Genomic DNA, 21623 nt, shown 5'->3' on the forward strand with positions numbered 1-21623 from the left:
TGATATTATTCATGCAAAGGGCATAAATAAAATTATTGAATGTAAAGTGAAAAGGTAAATTACAAATGCCCAAACCTGATCCCGTTTCAGTTTAATTGAACCCATCCTTCACTTGTGTTTTTGTTTGCCGCAACTCGCATGTAACATATCGGAGTTTGTCCCATAGTGGTGTATCACTGTTTTTGCTGATAATCTATGTATGCACCCGTGTACTGCCTTCCGATTCCATCTAGCTGTTACTTTGTAAGAATGCTAGAATTCACTGCATTAAGTAATCTTCTTCAAACTAATTTATCTCAGTAAATTCGTACAAAATCCGATGAACATTGTAATGCCATTAATAGAAGATCAAATTTTCATCAAGCCCCATTATTTCTTTTTCGAAGCATATTATATTAATTTAAACTAAAAAGAAGTTTTGTATGAGTATGTTACAACCTATGGAGTCATCAATTACATACAATCTTCAAAAGCAGGGACAACGTATCCCCAAAAGGTTGTTTCAGAAGATCTTTGCTGACTTTTGTTTGCCGTCTTATTTGCTAGTGCAAGAAAACACTATCTCTCTTATTTTTTTAATTGGTTTGCACTTTTCCGATGCAATGATTGGGTGTTATCTTGTGCATGGATGCACAAGATAACAAAACCTTGTTTGTTGTAGTATATTTTTTTCTATTAATTGTCAAATGGGTTTTGTGCATCCATGCACAAGATAACAAAACCCAATGATTGCATCGGAAAAGTGCAAAACCAATTAAAAAATAAGAGAGATAGTGTTTTCTTGCATTGGAAATGCATATTAGCATAGATTGATCAAACATGCATTTATTGGGAGGGAAGTTTTATAATCATCAGTGCAAGAAAATTAGGGCTGTCAATGGGTCTGGGTCCTCCCGGATACTATAGGACCCGGAACCGGACCCTATTATTTTAGTCGGTTCCGAGTCCTAACGGTTTCGGGTCTGGTTCTCAATTGTGTAGACCCAGAACCAGACCCGATAAAAATAGCGGGCAATTACCGGGTCCGGGCTGTCATCGGGTATTATCATATACCGCGTTAAATTCAAAATGTTCCCGGAAACCACGAGCTTAAGTTATGAAATCAAACATCTGAATTTGAATTTAATGAAAGGGAGGGAACTAATTGTATATGAACACATCGTTAAGTGAATTAAAGATAGAAAAACAAGTTCGAACAGAACTTCTGAAATATGCCTCAGTGGGGCAATTAATCCCATCAAAGAAGAAGTAAGAAACAATTCCAAAATATTGTAAACAATCAACCCTTTGCCAATAATTAAATCCTATCTTTATGTATCCTAGCTATTGCTGCCATCAATTAGAAATTAAAATTCCATCTTTGATTTTAAACTTTATACGTGAAAACTGTTAGTTGACAGAACCTAAGGTTTACATGAATTGCCACCAATTTCCATAAATTAGATTCACAAATAAATCATGTATGTCAAAAGTCACTATTAGAAAATTAGATATAAAGAAGATGAGTTGGCTACGGTATAAGCTTGAATTGATTCCGTATTAAAAAACAGAAATAAATTTACTTCCTCCGAGACATAAAAGGATTACTTCAAGACAGAGAAGTATCATAGATTCATATATATATAACGGTCCGCGAGTTATAACCCCAGAGGTGTCACCATCCTTCCACAAAAAACCCATCAAAACAAAAGTAACACAAAAACCCCATCAAAACAAAATTAACACAAAAACCCCAAATTTAAATGTTGGTTTCATCAAATTTTATTTCGGTCTCATCAAATTTTACGATGAAACCAACATTTAAATTTGGGATTTTTGTATCAATTTTTAAAAATTTGGGGTTTTTGTATCAATTTTTAAAAATTTGGGGTTTTTGTATCAAGTTTGTTTACGATGGAGTTTTAATGGATCCCAACATTTGAGTGGGGTTTTTGTACCACAAGTTTTTCACCTTGGGTTTTTATGACTAGTTTTGTATATATAAAGACAATAACATTGGAATTATTAAGAGACGTATAATTATTTCCAAAGGTTGTATACATTCTACTGGGTACCCGAGAACTGTGGGTACCCGACGGGTATTACCCGCTTGGACCTGTTAAGATTCGGGTCCTAAGTCGTTAATGAGTCCAATATTAGGACCCGGAATCGGACCCAAATCTACCGGGTTCGGTTCCGGTTACGGGTAATGGGTACCCATTGACAGCCCTAAAGAAAACACTATCTCTCTTATTTTTTTAATTGGTTTTGCACTCTCCCGACGCAATGATTGGGTGTTATCTTGTGCATGGATGCACAAGATAACAAAACCCAAACAAATCATCAAAATGGAAGAAACCAAAACATTAAGTATCAACTCTTTCAACTGAAGCTGGTCCTCTATTCAGATCAAAAGTACTTTGTTGAATTGGTATCTCATAAATTTTGATGGGTATTAACAAGAAGCAATCTAAAGGAATAGAAAAATGTAGTTTTGTGTTTATCTATTCTATTTCCATGGTTAGAGAAAAACACAATATTATAACGGATTTTTTTTTAAATAATAAGAATCTATCCTTTGATATTTGGATGAGTTAGTTATTTTAATTGAGATTGATGGCCCGTTTTTGATAACGAGGACGACCATAGGAAAAACTCGAGGTTTTTTTTTGTTTGTAGAGGACAATAAACAAGGAAATTGTATGTTTGTTTAAGGATAAAAGATACTTTCTATACCAGATATTAGTAGTATTTAGGAGAAAGTAAAAGGAAATTGTTATTTGATTTTCACTACCGGGATAGTGATTACCCATTATCTTGATAGAAGAAGCGTAAAAAAAAAATTCTCTTGTTGTGGATCCCATCACCACATATTAGTCGATAGTGAGTATCCAATATACAAAGGAAAAAATTAAACACGGGTTGCATATATCAGTACTAATATTTATAGTCCAAGGCTTTGGCCACTCTTCATGTCATACATGATATGACTAAAAACTAAATTCGTAGTAAAATAATAAGAATTGACACTATTTACTCTCTTTTTTCAATTCAGTTTCGAAAATTATTGAAGGTTAGTTGAGTTTTTGTCGTTGGTTACCTAGATTTTGTCCGGAACTGACATTTGGCACCAACAAGTTGGAATTTGGTACCTGATCCCATACGTTGACTATGATTGACCAATTGAATGTTCAATAAATAAATATATAAATGTTAACAATGTTAATTTACTATTAGTGTGTAATATTCATCACCACGAACTTTGAAGCATTCTTCAACGAGCGATAAATTAACTTTTTTCGTGGCCCAGCTCAGGCTACACATATCTCTCTTTAAAAATCGAATTCAGTGAAACCGAAACTCAATGATGGTTAGTCAGTATCTAAGTGAGATTTCTTACTTTGTTTCTCGTTATTACACATAATTTTGTATCACAAAAGGTTTCTTTAAATATGGAAGTGTTCTCTGTTTTTCGTTACGAAACCTGTAGACTTATTGCTTGCGTGAATTTCAATCCAAACAATAAATATCTTTGCATAATCTCAAATCGAAATTATTAAAATTAGAGTACAACTTACTTGTACTTCTAGTTATAAAGATAAAATAAATATAATGCGGAAATCAAAAGTAAAGCAAAAACACTGAAATTTTGTTAACAAGAAAAACGCCGAGACCTCGTCTAGTTTCAACAACCAATATATTAAGTTGCTACAAACACTAGCCTACTATAAGACTCCAATTTGGAATGTAGTTGAGAAAGAATAAAGCCTCCGATCTACTCTGCCACAGCTTTTCCCATAGGTCTCTTTATTCTCGCAAGAACCTACACAGTTGGTTCCCCTAGATGATGTCCTTTACAACCTTGGAGTTGCTACACAATCCTTTTTCTTTTTAGATCAAGGATGTAGAAATCGATTTCCTGAACTTATACGAATCTAAAGCGCAACACTAGGGTTTATACTCTTCAAAACTTATAAATATATCTAATCTTCTATCTACACAAAAACCACAAACTAGATATTAATCTAAAATGTTTTATTTGTGAAATACTCACAAACAAAATTTCAATAGATAAGAGTAATACCCAATTATGTTTGTAGTTTTCTATCAAATATGTATTTGATCTCCAATTCTTGAATGTCATCTTGTCGGAAGAAAATGACCTTAAAACAAATAAGAATTATACACAACACAAACAAGGATACAGGTCACGCAACTATCTTTCTTCAAGAAAGGTGAACACGTGCTTCATGAATCCCAAGTGAAGTCTTTCAAAGTCGAACTTTAGATCTCGAAGATCCTTTGGTCTTTGGAGGACAAACTTTGCAACAAGATGCATATGAGTATAGGGGTTGATTTTTCTGTTTTGTTGATGTCTCTAATTTATAGTAACCAATCAAGCCAGGTTGCCTAAGAATTCCTTGCAGTCCTATTTAATTATCAATTTCTAAATCAAAGTCGTTTTTTAAAATTTTTCTTTGGAAAGAACTTGAATTCCAATGATGTTCTTTCCATAATAAGAAGTTACATACAATTGTAGGGAATTCTATGAAGAGAATAATACCAAAGATAGCTTCAAACTTTCTGAAAAAGAACTAGACTTTCCAACCAAAAGAATTAGCAATTTATAAGAGTGTAGAAAGTTCGCTTTGAAATCCAAAGAGAAATAAATGATCCCAAAGTAATGAGAGTTATGGACCGGCACATTAAGATTGTAGGTTCATGACCATCAATGTTTAAGTCCGTGAACCAAAAGAGAAAAAATAAGGCGCTAGAGCTTTGTAGGTCCGTGAACTCAAGGAAATAGTCTCGCAAACTCAAACAAAAATAAGTTACCAGAGCATAAACCTTTGTTGGGTTTGCGGACTCACCTTTTTAGGTTCATATACTCAAATGATCAAAAGTCTCATGAAAATTATCTTATAATAGGTTCGCGAACCCAGGTATATAGGTTCACAAACTCAATTAAAGTTCAGGAGAAGTTTTTCTTCTATAGGTTCGCGAACTCATCATATTAGGTTCATGAGCTCAAAATACAAAAGTTCACATAAAAATCTTTAGCATAGTTTCACAGACTCATATATTAAGTTGGAGAACTCAAAGAGTTTATTTTCCTTATGTTTTTGAGTTTTACAAGCTTATAGATTCACAAACTCAATTCTTAGGTTTGTGAACTCAAGTGAACTCAAATGATTGAAATGATAAGTAGTAAGATACCAATCAAGAATAAATTTCCAAGCCTTGAGATTTTCAATAACACATGTGCTTTTCTCTCAAGCTTGGTTTTTCTAGAAAAGCAAGTGATTGGAAGTCGAAACATCACTAGGATTAGCAAGAAGCTAATCCGATATATTATCTTCTTATGATCATTTACTAAAGTCCTTGAATTTTGCGAACGTGTATATATATATATGGAGACGAGTTCAAAAGAATATACCAGTTTTCGTTACTTGCATCGACGATCTTTAGATAGATGTCTTCGTATGATTTTTTATTCTTTACCCGTTTTGAGTAACTCGAAAAATCCTAAGGCTCTACTACCTAATCTATTCCAAACATAAGCTGACTTTAGTAGGTTAAATCAAGAAATAATTTTGGCATTTCAACCTGACAACATACTTGACGTACCAAGGTATGTAGGTTCAACCGAGCATTCGCTCTAACAGTCTCCCACTTTGTCAATTTTAACGACAAAACATACATATGGATTTTTATAAATATGACTTGCAGCACAATCACCATAAGGTTTTCTTGATTTATCTAATTTTCAATGTTCTTCTACGGTTTCATATATGTCCAATGAGTACCTGCAATTGAATGATTCATATTGCAAGAGACAATAAAAACTTCCACTTAGAGTTTGGAAGGATGACACAAATTCCGTGCACCATCCTTGTCTCAATGAGTAGTATCTTTAATCACTTCATATTGTGATAAGAACTCCCCTTTATTCTTTACACGTCTCTTTTATGCTAGATTTTTTGATAAACGTACAATTTAATTCACACCCCACCCTCCTCCTTAGATATTGCTTCGAAAAGCCATATGTTTTTGGTAGTAGAGTACTAGTATTTGTCCCCCTTTTTGTCATAAAGTTGACAAAGGTGATGAGAATGAGGGATCTATATGGAACACGCCAATAATAGAAAAAATAAGACTAAAGAATCAATCATACCAACAATGATGATTTCATTAATTTTTACAAGAAGTACTTAGTTATAGAAAAGGAGAGGGCACCTAGTACACCACTAAATTTTTTTCATGAGCATGTATGGACAATCCTTATACAATTGATGCGTCTGATCTGTAAAGGTTAACCTAGCCTGTACTCAAACCTTCAAGATACGAATTCCAATAAGACAAAGTCTTGTGATCTATATTTCAAGATACAAATTTAACGAGAACATGTCTTGTATGATCTTTACTATCGATCTAAATACTAACTAGGTCGATTAACGTACAACTTGTTATATTTCAATTATACGGATAAAATAATATAATGCACAAAAGAAATTGTCTCATCAAAATAAAATGTTTCATAATATGAAATTTTGTTCCATTAAGCGTGGTATGCCAAGTTTGGTTATCAAGTTGAGTTCCAAAATAAACCGTTTCAATTGTTACTAAAGACAACTTTGTTAGGTTAGACTTAGGAAATAGAAATATTGTTGAGACAATCTCTAGTTACTCATTGAAGACTTTAAGAAGTGTTGAAGAGAAAACAAAGACATCATCCCCCGGATAGTAACTATTAACGTGACTTGTTCCATTTCTATCAAGTTCATACAGTCGTATTTGAAAAAGTGGGAGTACAACAACCACACCCAATATTTCGCTTAGCAATCTGTATGGACAAACTCCAATATACTTTCTAGAGAATCAACTAGACAGTCAGACTCAATCTAGAAAAAAAGTATATCAAAGAGTTTATATCTCAATCTCTCGATTTGATATATACTCAAGCAAATAGAAATCTGCGAGTCTTTGTCAAATACTAGAGAGATAACTTGGATGGTACCAAAGACCAATATCCAAGTGTCAATCAATTTAAATCAACAACCAAAAGGTCGGATATTCTAATTGATTGAACAACACACAACCTATGATATTTCAATTATATAACAAAATATAATGCGGAAAATAAATAACACAGACACCAGAATTTTGTTAACGAGGAAACCACAAATGCAGAAAAACCCCGGGACCTAGTCCAGTTTGAACACACACTGTATTAAGCCGCTACATACACTAGCCTACTCTAAATTAACTTCGGTATGGAAAGTAGTTGAACCCCAATCAATCTCACACTGATCCAAGGTACAATTATGCTCCTACGTCTATGATCCCAGCAGGATGCTACGTACTTGATTCCCTTAGCTGATCTCACCCACAACTAAGAGTTGCTACGACCCAAAGTCGAAGACCTTAATAAAAAAATCTGTCTCACACAGAAAATTCTACGGTAATAGATAAATCCATCTCCCACGAATATACCTACGAGTTTTGTTCCTTATTTTGATAAATCAAGGTGAACAGGAACCAATTGATAAACCTTCCCGAAGAATAGCCTAGTATTATAAATCACCTCACAATAATCTTAATCGATGCAACGAAAAAAGATATTGCGGAATCACAAACGATGAGAAGAAGTGTTTGTGATTTCTTTTATATCTTTCCTATCAGAGATATCAATCTCAAGCCAATTATTACAATTGTACTCGTACGATAGAAACAACAAGATCAGATCACACAACTACAAGAAAGTAGTATCGGTCTGGCTTCACAATCCCAATGAAGTCTTTAAGTCGTTAGCCTGGTTTAGAAGAAGAAACCAAAGGTTGACGGAGAATCGACTCTAGCTTAGCACAACTAGTATCACATAGAAGGTGTGGGGATTAGGTTTCTCAGTTGATAGATCATATAGTCTTTCAAATCAGGGTTTCAATCAATGTTATCTTGGTAACAAAGCATTCAATATTCACCGTTAGATGAAAACCTGATTAGATTCAAGTTAATATCTTTCAACCATTAGATCGAAAACTAGCTTGTTACACACAAATGAAATGCACGTTTCTAGGCTTGTGTAACCCTACCCAAACTTGTACATTTGTTGGTTCAACAATAGTCAACCAAATGGTTAGCCATCTGATCACTTTCATATCAACCATATTCTTCTTCACCATAACTAGTTCAAGTGACTCAAATGAACTAGTTAGAGAGTTGTTCAATTGCAAGGAAATTTTATGTAACTACACAAGATACAATTGAAGCAAAAACGATTTGATTCACTAGAGTCGGTTCATGAACTATATAGCCACGGTTTTGCATTCCTTAGTTTATATAAGAATAAGTTCAAAAACATCGTTTTTAGATATAACCTACTCAAGTTCGCGGACTGGTGTTAATGGTGGATTTTAGTTCAAGGCTAAAATTGTGAAACCAAATTTATGTGCTGATATCCTGCAAAGGATAAAGCCACTGATAAAATGATGAATACTTCTTCACTTCGCTAATTTACCTAGAGTGGAGCATGTGGCAACAATCCCATGTACCTTGTGAATTTATAACATTTTTAATGCATACTTAGCCTTGTATTTCCTGTGTTGTTCCCGCAGAACTCTCATTATTAGTGCGGCATGATGACTGAGTGTTGCTCTCAGCAGAGTAACACGAATCTCCAAGTGTTAATAATGAAGCATACACGAAATACCCGTACAGGATACATCTCTCGATGTGTTATACTAGCCCGATTGAGCATATTTGAATCTGGACTGTCCATATCAGTCTCAGAAACAATCACGACCACGTAAGTTGGCCGCACGATTTAACCAGCCTAGACGATCCTCAGCAGGAGCAGGCTACCACCTTAATGACCATCAGCGGGCCCATTTATGCCCTGTTCGGTCGAATACATACCACGCCTCCCAAACGGCCACCGAACACCAGCCTAGAATGGGATGGTTGGGCTGATGTGGAGCAGCTTGGAAAAGCTTGTGCGCACAAGACCACCTGCGGCAGTCTCAAATTCATCACGACCGTCCAACTTCACCAGCATGATTGGACGGCGTAGATTATCCGATGACCGGTTGGACAAAGCTTTTCCTGCACACCGGCGGGCCCCCTTCACACCTGCATAATCGATCCTCCCCTGACCTAGCCACAGAACCATGTACGGTTGCCCGAAGTTGGGCCGGCGTGAAAGCTTAAAGGGTCGCAGGAAATTCCACTAAAGGTCTCAAATTGATCACGACCATCCAACTTCACCGGCATGATTGGATGGCTTAGATCGGACTCATAGCCGTCAGTCAGGTATTGACGTGTTCATCACCGGCCCAATGTGGGCCCTACATGGTCGGCCTCCCCAAAAGAGGAGCGTGGCTTGCTAATTCTTCCAGCCAAAGTAGCGTGGACGTGAAACCCTAATTAGGGTTTGCGGCACATCACATGTGTCGCAAATCAGTCTCAACCATCCATCTTCGCGGGCATAGATGGAGGGTGTAGATGTAGATTCAAAGGCCCCAGAGCATGTCAACACAATCGCCGTGGGCCCGCCTACATACATGACTAACCGGTCAAGACCAACTAGGTTGGTCTTCTCGATTCTTGTGCCCAAACTAGGCATGGCCGCGCGTTTTCAATTGCAAATCGATCTCGACCACTCAACTTTGCCGGGAAAATTGAGTGACTTAGATCACATCTTCACGGGACAGTGCGGTACGGACGTGTACACTGGCCTGCCGACTGCACGCCTGACTAATCGGAAAAAACCGACCATGGTTGGTCATATCGACATGCGCGCCCGAAGTAGGCACGACGTGTGGTCATCAATTCCTTTGCGGCATGGGATTTCTGCCGCAAATCAATCTCAGCCGCTCCTCTTTGCCAGACAAATTGAGTGGCTTAAATCGCTTCTCCATGGGACAGTGAGGCACAGACACCTACACCAGCATGCCGTCTACACGCATGCCCAATCGGCTCTGCCAAAAATGTGTCCCTTGCTTGAATTCGACCAAGCTAAAGGTTGGTGTTCGAGCACCTCCTAAACCCTAATCCGACGGTCGCAGATGTGGGTCGCAAGCCATCTCGTCCGTCCAACTTCACAAGCCTGGACGGACAGCCTAAGACAGGAGTAAGGCGACCAATGAGGTATCACCACGATCATCGTCCACCACTCTTCCACACAAAGTGATCGGCCAAGTCAGGGCTTACCTATACAGCCTCCAAACGATCACTCGAAGATGGTTTGATGTGATGCTATGCTTAATCCGCGACTTACTCCGTTAAGCCTTAAAACAGCGATTCTTCATGCACGCTGAAACATTCGATGCATTACATGCATAGAATGCACACGATATTTCATAAATATCGACTTCCTAAATAACTTATTTATTTAATCTAGCATCACGTACTACTTTCTGTGGGTCCCACGATCCACACCCTCGAGATATTAATCATGTCACAAACTGGGGGATACATACTGGGGTATTGGTCTGGCGGTTTACAGCGTGCAGCGCGCCATCACAAGAACGTGTCAGGAAGACATGGACGGTTAGTGATGATGGAAGAAGTGGGCAAGACTGATCGTGTGACACTAACACACAACTCCACTACTCCATCACTCCACTTCCTCCACTTCCCATGAGAAACGTGGGTTAGGCTTAAAGAATTGTATAAATAGGTTCTCCTTCTTATTTCCAAAACAAGACAACAGAAATCAAGTGTTGATACAATCGTATCCAAACACCAGAACTGATAGCTCACATTCTGCAAGCCAGTTCAGCTTTCTGATACAAGTCATACACAACCAACACCTTCATAATCTCAACACCTTCTTCGCTTCTCTCCTTAAGATCAACCCCATCTCCTTCACTTTGTGACCGAAGCAAGTCTGGAACAACCATTTCTTGGTTTAGGCCAGAATTGTACAGATTGATTTCTCGAATCACAAGCACTCCCGTGCAGTGCATTTGTTTAGGTTTTAGATTTATTTCTCATTCACACACCCCAAATTACCAAAATCGGCAGAAATAGTTTTCACCCATAAACAATTGGCGACCACAGTGGGAGATTAATCTCTCGGTTGCAAAATTGAATTCTCAATATTTATTCCAACCTTCTGAATTTTGGGGATAGATCTTGGTTTCGATCAATCATTAACCTATTCATCTTCGGTTTTCATCTCGGTTTTCATCTCATGATGTATCTTCACCCGCTAGATTCTTCGGAAACCATAAATGATTCAGATATGATGGGAAGTGTGGCTAGAATGCTGGAGGATGTCCTGGCAAATCAAGCTGGTATCGCTAGAAGGCAGAGCGAAACCTTCCGCCTTTTGAATGATATAGCAGCTCAATTACCAGAAAGATCAACAAGCATTTACCCAGACAATGCAAGAAATGCTAAATCCTTATTTAAAAGTCATGCCTTTACCAGTGGAGATACAGAGAGAGGGCGCATCCACAGGGGACTCAAGAAAGACGAACAACATGGTCCAGCTGACGACAGCGACTCGAGACAACTCTATAGAAGAAAAGACTTGTCCGGGATGCCACAACATTTGCCGGATAAAGAAAAGGAGCTTGTAGCTTACGGAGCCTTGTTGGAAGATTTGTATCTCAAGACTCTCGTTGAAGCTCAGAAGACTGCCCAATCCACAACGACCTTTCAACCAAGTGAAGAAATGCTCGAGGAAGGAGAGATCAATCAAGGAACACGTGATTACAGAGGATGTGAGCGTTCAATTCATTCACTCAGCAATGATATTACGCCGCCTTCCGCATTCCGTCACCCGGTCAAGCGATCCGCGGATATGATGACACACACTGGTCTTCCAACTCCGTCTCCGAAGCGTGCTTCACATCAAAGCCACATAGAGATGTCACGACGTCCACTAGCGCAAGAATAGCTAGACTCAAGGTATCTATATTTCCCGTTCCCAATGAAAAAGATTTTGGAGATGTTGGAGGCGTGGGTACGAAACAGAGAGGTGGAGTTGCCTCCTGTATGGCGTCCACCGACCGATCAAGAAATAATGGATCCGAGATATTGTCATTATCACCGGTTCCTTCACCACCCTACCAGTGAATGCAACGCCTTGAAGTGCATTGTTCAGAAGAAGCTTAATTCGGGAGAGTAGCTTTCCCTTTCTGAAAATTAGTGCGGACGATTTCCTTGGAGAGGTTGCTCGGGAAGATTCAGTTTCGTGTAAATGAGGCTCCAAAGAGCAAGTAAGTTCTATCAAACAATTTTACGACAAAGATAGTTTTAGAATTTACTGGGGACTTGACATCCCACACACAGAGAAAGAGATTCGATGATCAAACGTCATGTTTGTTTCCTTTTCACACGATGTTTACAATTTCATGTGACGTGTATAATCATTCGTAACCAAGATGCAAATTCTATTTAGAATAATCTCTTTCATAAAATCAATTGTTCACAAAACTATCTCAAAAACCAATTCAAAATTCAACCACCTATTAGTTCAAAACCTAAAATCAAATTGTGAAAAGAAATCCTCACAATCACTCAAAACACATCTAAAGAAAGAACACAAGTAGGCGACACGAATCCTTCAAGGAAAGTCCTTCAGAAGCAACTCGTCCTTCTGGGCAAGAGCGACTTTCAACCTTTGGAGCGCGGCCTGTTTCAGATTCAACTCCTTAGACAACGTTTCAACCTCTTCTTCCTGGCGAGCAATACAGTCTGCAGAAGGAACTCCGTCTTGCAGTTTCTGAAGCTCCTGGATTTCAGAAAACCCCTTGAAGAACCAAGGAGCGTTGAAATCATACTGCAAAAACACGTCTCGGTGGCACTTCCAGTCTTCAATCATTTCCTCAGAAACACTGCGACCGGTCGTGACACTCATCCCGTGAATGGAGAATAAATCTTCTTGGACGCGGTTGACCAATGCAAGGCGACTTTTTAGCTTCGTGGTGGTAGCAATGTGGCCATGCTTCTTCCATATCACCGTGTATAACTCCTCGAACTGAGCCGTCATACTGAATCCCCCAACCAACACATGAACTGCATGAGGGGTATCAAAGGGAGGATCGAAGATAGCCCCAGGAACAACAGGTTGCCTTGCCAATACTTCATCAGGAACCTTGTCAGCTGCAAGAGGCCTTTCAGAAGAAGTCACCATGACTGCCTTATCAATGGGAACCTGCTCAGGAACATATTTAAGGGGAGCCGCCTCAGCATTAGCAGATGTTGCCTCTCCTGCATTCCTCCGGATGTCCACTTCACTCTGAATGCTGATTTCCGTCACGACCTCGTCTACAAGATCACTAAGGTTACCATTTGGGGAGGCACTCCGTTAAGTCGAGCTTGCACCATCTTTGTCATTATCTTGAAGAGGATCAGTATCATCAAACCTCTCCTTAAAAGCATCGCCAAACTTCTCATGAAGACCAGCATCGCCAGACTTCTCATGAAGACCAGTATTGCCAGACCTCTCGTTATGACTACGATCCAGTCTTGCGAAAGTATTTTCTTTCGAGATTTCTTGATCGCCAACAAAGGATTACCTTTAGTGAAAGTTGCTCAGAAAGAACGAAACCAAGGGATCAAACAGAAAGAAATTTAAATACCTGCATATTGAAGGAATTGAGGATCACCGAACCACATGCCTGCTTCTTAGACATCACTCCTGCTTGGGGACTGCAGTCGTCAGATATGGTTCGTTTACCTGGGAGTGGTTTCAACGGAAAATGCTCCTTCAAAACGTCAGAAGATGGTTCGCCGCGGGAATCTGTCACAACCTCCTCCGAGAATTTCTGAAAGGTTAATAATTGCTCCCTCCAAAATTCCTTATACCTTCTAGTTACCTTCGTATTTCTTCCGATAGGAATGAAACTAAGGCTCTGCACTGACGAAAATGTGTCAGCATTAAGAATGTTCGGGAAAAGTTCTTTTGGAGCCTTCAACGGACGAAGAAATGGAACACCCTGGTCAAATCCCATTAACCGAGCAGCCTTGTCAATATTGTACGGAGTCACAGTAAATTCTTCGTCAAATAATAACGGGACATATTCCGGAGTGCAGCTTCGCAAGTAAATGAGTTTTCCTAGACTTGCGGTTTCAGCATCAGTACGCAACACGGTATCCGGAACAGTAGCAAAATTCTTTGGCTGAACAATGGAAGGGTGGATCGGCCCCCATGGACGAAAATCTATGGAGGACACATTGTTGAAGACATCCATGAGCTTCACACCGGTTTTAGGACGTCTCTTCTGCCAACGGAGTATTCTCGAACCACCATACAAACTGCTGAGTGAAGTTGCGGGAACAGGAGCATAGCTTTTGAAATGTTCCCATAAAAACGCCTGAAGAAAAGGAATGTGGATATGCGACTCCACCTTCTTATACCCATTGGAAGCATGCATGTCCATAGATAAGGCATCCAGATGAGAATACAGTGATCCAAGAAACAAGGAACCTAGGGGAAGGACCTCACCTTTTTCCAGCCTTATAGCAAACATAACAAGGTCGCCTCTTATGGGCTTTCTTCCAGAACCGTCGTCGAATATGTCTTTGGATAACCACAAAGACAGGAATGCAATCACGCTGAACTCGTCTTCCAACTTCTAACCAGGTTTCGGGTCTGCATGAGACCACTCCGACACCCACCAAATGTAAAAGCATTTCGTGTCTTTCTTCTCATTCTCCAGATCATCGAATTCTCCTGCCTTTCGAAGTATAGCATTATAATCACGACGTTCTGCATCAGAAAGTTTATAGAAGAAGCTTCCAGCGACAGGCAAGTTCATCAATGCAGCTACGCTTTCCAGAGTAATGGTCATCTCTCCCCATCTACATATGGCTGTATGAGTATAGGGACGCCACCGAGAAATGAAAGTGATCAAGCCTGCAACATCTTTCTTAACTTGAAGAGTGGCGGATGCCATGACCGCATCAAGGATTTGCGCTTTGATCAAATTAGCCTTAATACTCTTATTATTCAGTGTGCGTCTCATCCATCCTTCATAAGGACCCAGCGGGGTATGACAAATTTTGAAGTCAATAGGTGAAGGTGGATATTCATTTCTCTGAAGACAGAATCTCATTACAAGTGCTGAAGAAGAGGATGGATCAGCTTCCATATTTTCTGAACCAGAGAGCAGGACTATCTTGTGAGAAGGATGCTTTCTAATGTTCGGAAAAGACACGGTGAACAACTCATCATCTATGTTTGGCATATCTTTGAAGCTGTCAACACTCCCTGACTTGGCATCAGCATTATCCCCAGAAGACATCTTAGCAGGACCCCTTTTGTTCATCCTACAATAAAATAAAAGCGGGGGAGTCAGTACTTGTATGAAAACGCATGGGATGTGTAGTCACGCACGACAGGACATACATTCACGTTAAAATACACCAGGCTGGGAAAAGCAAACAAGGCCGGTATTGGGCCACGTCAGCAAACGAGGCCGGTTTTAGTCAAGTCCGCAAAGCCGGTGTTGGTCGAGATCGCAAGGCTAATATACCGTCACGCAAGCAAGACTGATATCACGTCACGCAAGTAGGGCGGTATTGGGTCACGTCAGGACGGTATTGGTCAAGGCTGATCAAGGTCACAAGGATGGTACTGGTCCACGTCAGCAAACAAGGCTGGTATTGAGCCACGTTAGAAAACAAAACCGGTGTTGGTCAAGTCCACGAAGCCGGTGTTGATCAAGGTCACAAGGCCGCACGAAACAAGACAACGAGGACGGTGTCGATCGAAGCAGCGATGTCCGTCAGCAAGGTCGGGGTTCGTCAAATCAGCAAGGCCGGTGTTGGTCAAGGGGCAAGTATGGTGTTGGGTTGAGGCAACAGGTATGGTGTTTGGTCGAAGCAGGCATAATCGGCCCCAAGCAAAGCCGGCATGCGGCGGGTCCCACTTTATCAGGCACGACCAACCCCAGATTGGTCGAAGCAGGTGCATCCGTCTTCAAGCAAAGCAAGCACGCGGTGGGTCCCACTTGATCAGGCACAGCCAGCCCCAGATTGGTCGAAGCAGGCACAGCCGGCCCCAAGCAAATCCGACATGCGGCGGGTCCCGCTTGATCAGGCACAACTAGCCCAGATTAGTCGAAGCAGGCACAGCCGGCCCCAAGCAAAGTAGGCACGCGACGGGTCCCATGTTCGAGCAAGGCAGGCATAACAAGCCCACGTTCGAGCAAGAAGGCGCATGATGTGTCCCACGATCGAGCGAAGCAGGCGCAACAGTCCGTTGAGAAGGCACATTAGCCCCACGCTCGAGCGGAGCAATCACGAAGCAGGCTCTCGACCGAAGCAGGCATAGCAAGGTCGACATCATGCTAGAGGAACGCTCGCCCGGAGGCCTCTTGAACGTGACATGCTCCAAGGACAGGACGACTCGTCTCTCCTGGTAACATCTAACTTTGTCTCATAAGTTTTATCTGTATATGTCACCATCTAATGCCTACCCCACAATAATGTAACCATTATGTGCTAGGCATGGGACTTAATGTTGATGGTGGATTTTAGTTCAGGGCTAAAATTGTGAAACCAAATTTATGCGCTGACATCCTGCAAAGGATAAGGCCACTGATAAAGTGATGAATACTTCTTCACTTCGCTAATTTACCTAGAATGGAGCATGTGGAAACAATCCCATGTACCTTGTGAATTTATAGCATTATTAATGCATGTTTAGCCTTGTATTTCCTGTGTTGTTCCCGCAGAACTCTCATTATTAGTGCGGCATGACGACTGAGTATTGCTCTCAGCAGAGTAACACGAATCTCCAAGTGTTAATAATGAAGCATACACGAAATACCCGTACATGCTACATCTCTCAGTGTGTTATACTAGCCCGATTGAGCATATTTGAATCTGGACTGTCCATATCAGTATCAGAAACAATCACGACCACGTAAGTTGGCCGCACGATTTAACCATCCTAGACGATCCTCAGCAGGAGCAGGCTACCACCTTAATGACCACCAGCGGGCCCATTTATCCCCTGGTCGGTCGAATACATACCACACCTCCCAAACGGCCACCGAACACCAGCCTAGAATGGGATGGTTGGGCTGATATGGAGCAGCTTGGAAAAGCTTGTGCGCACAAGACCGCCTACGGCAGTCTCAAATTCATCACGATCGTCCAACTTCACCAGCATGATTGGACGGCGTGGATTATCCCATGACAAATTGAGTGGCTTAGATCGCATCTCCATGGGACAGTGAGGTACAAACACCTACACCAGCATGCCGTCTACACGCATGCCCAATCGGCTCTGCCAAAAATGTGCCCCTTGCTTGAAATCGACCAAGCTAAAGGTTGGTGTTCAAGCACCTCCTAAACCCTAATCCGACGGTCGCAGATGTGGGTCGCAAGCCATCTCGTCCGTCCAACTTCACAAGCCTGTACGGACAGCCTAATACATGAGTTAGGCGACCAGTGAGGTATCACTACGATCACCGTCCACCACTCTTCCACAAAAAGTGATTGGCCAAGTCAGGGCTTACCTATACAGCCTCCAAACGATCATTCGAAGATGGTTTGACGTGATGCTATGCTTAATCCGCGACTTACTCCGTTAAGCCTTAAAATAGCGATGCTTCATGCACGCTGAATATATTCGATGCATTACATGCATAGAATGCACACGATATTTCATAAATATCGACTTCCTAAATAACTTAGTTATTTAATCTAATATCACGTACTACTTTATGTGGGTCCCACAATCTACACACTCGAGACATTAATCATGTCACAAACTGGGGGATACATACTGGGGTATTGGTCTGGAGGTTTACAGCGTGCAGCTTGCAACGCGCCATCACAAGAACGTGTCAAGAAGTTATGGACGATTAGTGATGATGGGAGAAGTGGGCAAGACTGATCTTGTGACACTAACACACAACTCCACTACTCCATCACTCCACTTCCTCCACTTCCCATGAGAAACGTGGGTTAGGCTTAAAGACTTGTATAAATAGGTTCTCCTTCCTATTTCCAAAACAAGACAACAGAAACCAAGTGTTGATACAATCGTATCCAAACACCAGAACTGATAGCTTACATTCTGCAAGCCAGTTCAGCTTTCTGATACAAGTCATACAAAACCAACACCTTCATAATCTCAACACCTTCTTCGCTTCCCTCCCTAAGATCAACCCCATCTCCTTCACTTTGTGACCGAAGCAAGTCTGGAACGACCATTTTTTGGTTTAGGCCAGAATTGTACAGATTGATTTCTCGAATCACATGTAGTTGCAGGAAATCCTACAACACACCCCTTGTATTATCATGACTATGATTTCTAGATCTAAACTTATTTGTTATGAAAATAAAGATAAAAGTGATAAAATTATAAAGAGAGACGCAAGATTTACGTGGTTCGATCAATGTGATCTACATCCACGGGGTTAGGTTTCACTATGATTGTTTGTAATTACATATGAATTACAATTCAGACTCCATTAATGAGTATTTGGAGCTTTTGGTTGAAGAAGGAAGAAGAAGGAGATAATAATAATACAAATTCTGTTTTCTCTCTCTCTAATTGTGTCTCCCTCTCTCATCCTAAAATGTGTATCCCTTTCTGATTATTATTCTTTCTCTCTCTTGACTTTCTCTTTATATAGAATATTACATAGTGGATGACAGCTCATATGTAGTGGATTACAGCTCATATTATCTCAGGCTCTCGCTACGTTCTCTCAGGCTCTTGCTACATTCTCGCGAGATCTTACTATTGTGCGATATTTGGATCCTACATCTTGCCTCTTTTTCCTTGAATATTTCTTGAAGAGCGATCTTTAAGGAAAAATCCACCTTGTTGTAGTTGTTGGAGGAACGAGCGAAAGAATATTGGACTTGAAAAGTACGTACTTGCCTATATTCTTTTGTGAAGTTCCGGACCGTTGCGAAGTAAATAAGAAGTATCATCTCTTGAAGTATGCGAAGTATGAAGTATCCTTGAAGAAGTATAAGAAGTACTTAATCCTCGAAATATATAAGAATTATGAAGTATGAAGTATCCTTTGAGAAGTATAAGAAGTATCCGTCCTTGATTGCGAATAAGAAGTATTGCGAAATTATACTCCACGTTCTCTGCCTCATGCAATGCTGTAATGCAAATAAGAATTTTGATTAGTATTCAACATTTCTTTTATCAAAAATTTTCATTTAATTGCAAGTTCAAATCGTTTTTCTTTGTTTTGATTTCCTTTGCATAACTTGTTTCGTCTCATCCGACAAACATCTTTCATGGAAATGATCCTAATGAGGTCTTATGCAGCCTGTTGATGGAAGGTCTTACTAGCCTGTTGATGGAAGGTCTTATTTTGCCTCCTACTACTCTCCATGTTAGATATCATTCTCATTTGAAACAAAGCAAATTTTCAAGAGAAGTATATAAATTGATCGGTGTGAGATTTTTCTCGGTTTCTTTTGTAATTGTGGAATCTTTGTAATTATGAAATTTCTGTAATTCTGCGATTATATCGCCTTTTGTAAATCAAATCAAAAATCTTTTATTTTCTGTAAAAGTAAAATGTTCAAGGAAAGTGGTACTTAGCTTTTATGTGATTCGCTGTTGTTGTCAATCTCGCGCGAAAAATACGTTGCATGAAGTATAAATGTCGCTTAGCAAAAACATATGCGAAAGGCAAGAATTGAACCCGCGACCTGCTACTTGCATATTCTCACACCATACCAACTGTGCTACCTCTCTTGCGAAATAATCAAATTCTAACTGTGTGAGAGACAATTCTGTATAAATTTCGTGTAACAAAAATAATCATGCGAGAAGCAAGAATTGATCCCGCGACCTGTTGCTTGCATTCATGCCTCCTGACCAACTTTGCAAGCTTCTTCTTTGCGAAATATGTCTGCGAAATTATCATCAACTCTCTTCTGTGCGAAATAATCAAAGAAATATCTGTGCGAAAAAATACGCATGTGTTGGGACTTGATCACACGACCATGAACTCATTAACTTCGCAGATGACCAATTGTGCTGCCTTTTGTTTGCGAAATAATGAAACAATATTGCGAAATTATTCATTTTTTCGCTCTCTGTAAAAAATAAGAAAACTATGTTCGCAGGCGAATTCGAACTTGCGATCACGAACGTACATACTGCTCTCTGGACCAATTGTGCAAGAACCTCTCTGTGAAATTAACGCATAATTTTTTTCCTTATTCTTTTATTCTCCCATGCAAATGAGAAGAAAAAAAAATACGTGTCTCTGCGAATTCGAACCCGTGACCTATTTGTTGTTCGCTCAGCCTTGAACCATCTGTGCAAATTTCTGTTTGTGACAGAAATCACAACTTCTGACTCTTATCATTATCTTCGTCTTTCCTTTGTTTCTTCACAAAATGCCTCTTGCTTTCTCCTGAACATGAAAATCTTCCACTGAAACTTCCATTTTTTCCTTAAATTTCACCACAACAACTAATTTTTTCTCTCACTCTTTTCATGTCTTTGAATTGTTGATGATGTTTACTCCCTGAAAGTGTGATTTCTTCCATAAAATTTCCATTTTTGAACCTAAACTTTGTAGATCTAGAAAAATATGAACAATAGCTAATCTTCATGAAAATTTCTTGATCCAACAAGTTACAGGAAGGATAAATCCTTTACTCGCTCCCTGTTTCTAGCCCCAAAATGTAGTTGTAGGAAATCCTACAACACACCCCTTGTATTATCATGACTATGATTTCTAGATCTAAACTTATTTGATATGAAAATAAAGATAAAGATAATGAAAATAGAAAATAAGACACAAGATTTACGTGGTTCGATCAATGTGATCTACATCCACGGGGTTAGGGATCTTCACTATGATTGTTTGTAATTACATATGGATTACAATTGAGACTCCATTAATGAGTATTTGGAGCTCTTGGTTGAAGAAGGAAGAAGAAGATAATAATACAAATTCTGCTCTCTCTCTCTCTACAAATGTGTCCTCCCTAAAGTGTCTCTCTCCTTTTTCTTTTTGATTATCCTCCTTTCTCTCTCTTGCCTTTCTCTTTATATAGGTATTTACATAATGGATGACAGCTCATATGTAGTGGAGTACAGCTCATATTCCCCCATTTTCGGATCCTGTGCTACGTTCTCTCAGGCTCTCATTACAATTTCGCAGGCTCTGCTACATTCTCGCAAGATTTACTATTGTGCGATATTTGGATCCTACATCACAAGCACTCCCGTGTAGTGCATTTGTTTAGGGTTTAGATTCATTTCTCATTCACACACCCCAAATTACCAAAACCGGAAGAAATAGTTTTCACCCATAAACAACTGGGTTCCCGGACTTAAGTTCCCGGAAGGAGTTCACAAACTCCAGCAGAATTTCTCGGGTCGAGAACTTCCGCCAGTTCGCGGACTTGGCTCACGCCACCATTCCGGTTCTCTTGATCAACAAAATTCGCAAACTTTGGTTCAAGGAATAAGGACTTATACATATATGTGTTTCCACAACAATGCTTATATCCTCCAATGGTTATATAATCTAAACTCTCATTTCAATCATTGAAACATTCTTAGAGGACGTTGATATTCTATAGTTCTTATTCACAAACTATTTTTCGTCAAAATAAGCAATTTTCAAAGTGATTGAAACTTGTCATGACTTTCGTCACTAGGTAAAGATGAACTTGGCTAAAGC

The sequence above is a fragment of the Papaver somniferum genome, chromosome 5 (assembly GCF_003573695.1).
Source record: "Papaver somniferum cultivar HN1 chromosome 5, ASM357369v1, whole genome shotgun sequence".
Lineage (NCBI taxonomy): Eukaryota > Viridiplantae > Streptophyta > Magnoliopsida > Ranunculales > Papaveraceae > Papaver > Papaver somniferum.